The sequence below is a fragment of the Salmo trutta genome, chromosome 24, assembly GCF_901001165.1.
Source record: "Salmo trutta chromosome 24, fSalTru1.1, whole genome shotgun sequence".
NCBI lineage: Eukaryota > Metazoa > Chordata > Actinopteri > Salmoniformes > Salmonidae > Salmo > Salmo trutta.
Window position 1 is genome coordinate 20,604,220 of NC_042980.1, and position 4,115 is coordinate 20,608,334.

Sequence of the window (4,115 nt, forward strand, 5' to 3'; positions counted from 1 at the left end):
AAGGCAACAGGGCTATTATTACTAATATACAGTATAGATATATAAAGGTTTAGAGTACATTTTTCAGAATGTTCTCACATGCAATAAGAATGAATGCTGTATGACTCAATGAAATAAAGCCACACATTGAATACAGTTAATAGAAACCCCTGGGTATAGAGTACATTCTTATAAAACTCTGTCATTGACACTGTTCGACCTAGCAAGTCTGCAAGCTAAAGTTGGCGCACCTTGGAGTTCAGTGAAGGTATGACCAACGATACAGAAAATGAATGAAACAACCCAATGTTACTCACATATTAAACTCCCTGATGCCCATCTATAATCCATGGCGGAAAATGCCCTGCATGCAACAGAAGAGATGTCTAGTGTCATGAAAATAAGTCCTTACTCATCTCGGGGAGCTCTCTATCCGACGAAAGCCAGGCTAATTCTTGTTTAACCGACGATGGTTAGCAAATTCTCCACAGCAGGCAAATTCAGTTAAGTTTGATAGATTGAGGTTTCACTAGACTTTCTCTAGACTTGTAACAGGTAAATAAAATTAAGCAACAGTCTCTTGGTTAATTCAGTTCGTAAATCTCTTGAGATATAAAAGTTTATGCTCAACAAAATCTCCCTTTCCCTCCCATCTCGAGCAGCATGACTCATTCATGTGCCCCTAAAAGCATTCCTTCACAACAGCAAACCGAGAGTTCACATGAGAGGCCCAAATACTTAAAACGGCTTCTAATTGGCTAAACTAAACTAAACCAGGTTACTTTAGTTAACTTGAACGTAAAAGGTCAAGCTAATTAAAACCAACAGTGTCTCTTAAATGATTGACAGGTCGTTTCTTTGAATTCTGCACATGAAAGCAACGCATTTGTTTGATGCAATTACAAAATATTGTAGATCATAAAGGAACAATTGTCCAGACAGAGGATTGAGTTTACGAATTTCCGGTTTATTAACCCAACTTAACACAGGCTACTGTTTGGCCGTAGCCCACGCCAAATAAATGAAAGGTACACTACAAACCAACCGTGACCTTCTCTTGTGAAGCCCAGACGTAAGAGAGAGAACAATAGCTAAACCCGGTCTTAACTTCCAATGCTCTATCCCCCTGCCCAACCCCCCTTCACGCCACTCCTCCAACCACCAGGCTGCCCGGTATCAGAACATTCCAGGCATTCCCTTGATTGGCAGATAGCAGGTTGATTGGCATGTCGGACCCCGCGAACACTGGGTACTGGTAAGTACGACACAACCCACTAATAGCCTAACACATGACACACAGCTGTCTGTGCAGGTCGCTACAATATGTTCAACAGCAAAGCTGTAGTAAACATAGTATTTCTAATACATGGTTTTAACAGGGTATTACATGTATTTATGTCCAGTCCACAGTCACAGGGTACTGTATACAGTATGAGTTAGTAGCACCCAGAGAGCAGTACGGAACATTCCGTCCCTCTACCTGCCTACCCGGCTGGCTGGCTAGAAGCAGTGCTTGGAAGTCAGGCAGGCACAATTATTCACTTTCATCTTCCATTTCTCATCTCTCATCTCTCACAGTAACTCCAACCTTAGACACACTGTACTGTACCCATAGAAGTAGGTACTATTCTCAATCTCAATATCATCACAGGCCCATTGACTTGAATGAGGAATCTTGTTCTAGTACTTCTTTCTATGACTGTACCATCCTCCCTCTCTATTGATCCCATGCCTTTATTAAGTATACATTATGATAAACCCACAGTGGGTTCACTAGGTCTGTCTGTCTGTCTGTCTGTCTGTCTGTCTGTCTGTCTGTCTGTCTGTCTGTCTGTCTGTCTGTCTGTCTGTCTGTCTGTCTGTCTGTCCTTCCCCTCCACACTGACAGATAGAGCTGGAAATTGAGTCAACATCTGTGACGAGGCTCTTATTCTGAGGAGTCTGTATAGCTGTCTCTTACTGTGGATGAGAGGGAGGGAGCAGACAGAGGGCTGATATACAAACAGAATGGATGGATGTGACTTTTTTATCTCTCCTGCTCCTTCCGACACCAGCCAGCCATTCAGCTGACAGTATCTGCATCCCAAATGGCACTCTATTCCCTATATAGTGCACTACTTTTGACCAAGAGCCACTATGAAGGGAATAGGGTGCCATTTGGGATGTAAGAAGTGACAGCTCCACAATGGAACATCCCTATCAGATGGAATGAAGACAATAAAGAGAGGAGTTAGGAGGTTGCTTCTGTTTGGAGCATGTCCTCATAGCTGTCTAGAACATTATTGTAACGTCGTTATAATGTTGTAGAGACGTTGTGAACATGTTGACACCATGTCATATTGAGTCAGCGTTTGTGGTCACTGAGAAGGCACAGCTTTGGAAGTAGGGGTAATGGGGCCATCACATGTATTATGCATCCCAAATGGCACCCTATTCCCTACATTGTGCACTACTTTTGATTATGGGCCCTGGTCAAAAGTAGTGCACTACATTTTGGTCATTTAGCAGATGCTGTTATTCAGAGCGACTTAGTGCATTCATCTTAAGATAGCTAGGTCAGACAACCACATATCACAGTCATAGTAAGTATATTTTTCCTCAAAGTAGTTATCAGCAAAGTAAGTGCTAGTAGGAAAAGACAAGTGCAAATGTTAAATAATAATAATAATAATAATAACAGTAATAATAAAAAACATACAGTACCAGCCAAAAGTGTGGACACAACTATTAATTCAAGTGTTTTTCAGTATTTTTGCTATTTTCTATATTGTAGAATAAAAGTGAAGACATCAAAACTATGAAATAACGCATATGTAATCATGTAGTAACCAAAAATGTGTTAAACAAATCAAAATATATTTTAGAATTTAGTAAAAATAAAGAAAAACCCTTGAATAGGTGTGGTTTGTAGGTGTGTCCAAACTTTTGACTGGTACTGTATGTTTATCTGGACATATGTTTAGCTGGAGGGACAACATGGGGACTTCTCCTATTAGACTACTGACCTCTCTGTCATGTATCCTTCCACTCACTCCATTCATCCTGTATGGAGCTTTACTGTAAGTAACTCCAATCGACAGCATACTTTGTTTATCCCTGTCTGGCCATGTAGGTGGAGGGTCAGTACCCTTTCCTTTTTAGTTATTAGTTGAGGCTATTGTGCTCTCTGAACAAGTATTCAGGTGGACAACCGGTAAGTGTGTGTGCTTGGTAGTCTAAGTGTGTGTGTGTGTGTGTGTGTGTGTGTGTGTGTGTGTGTGTGTGTGTGTGTGTGTGTGTGTGTGTGTGTGTGTGTGTGTGTGTTTGGTAAGTGTGTGTGTTCTTGGTAGTCTAAGTGTGTGTGTGTGTGTGCTTGGTAGTCTAAGTGTGTGTGTGCTTGGTAAGTGTGTGTGCTTGGTAGTCTAAGTGTGTGTGTGCTTGGTAAGTGTGTGTGCTTGGTAGTCTAAGTGTGTGTGTGCTTGGTAAGTGTGTGTGCTTGGTAGTCTAAGTGTGTGTGCTTGGTAAGTGTGTGTGCTTGGTAAGTGTGTGTGCTTGGGGGTCCTGAGAGGTCAATATGTCAGTTGTCCACAATAATGAAGAGAAGCTATAGTGATGTTTTGTCCCTATGTGTCTTGGGATCCTCAGAGCATCAATGATGCTATGATTACACCAGGACATCTCCCACCTGAACCCCAGGCTGACATCAACAACAGGGCTCCTTAAAAACAATAGATCTATGTCCTAAAATACTTACCCACATCCTGGTTCATTTCAGAAGAGAGGGGCCGGTTGGCGATTGGAGGGGTTTTTGAGTGATAAGAGAGAGTACACGTTGAGCACACCAGACCAGATCTGAGTAGCACTTTGGCGGTCCTACCCTGCCCTACCCTATCCAGTTCCCTCTCCCCCTCTCCTCTCCTCACCCCCTTCCCTCCTCTCCTTTCTCCCCTCTCCTCTAATTTTCCCCTGTCATGACGTGGCATCATTGTGTAAGCGCAGCTTGTGTTAAGGAGGGTCAGCCAGGATTGCGTTGACCAAAAGACTAGGATGTATCAACCGGATAACACTATGAGAACTCTGCTTATGTAACAGAATGGAGAAGGGTGAAAGGCCAGCAGATGGATGTGCAGTTACAGTTTCACTTCTGAAGTCCCCCA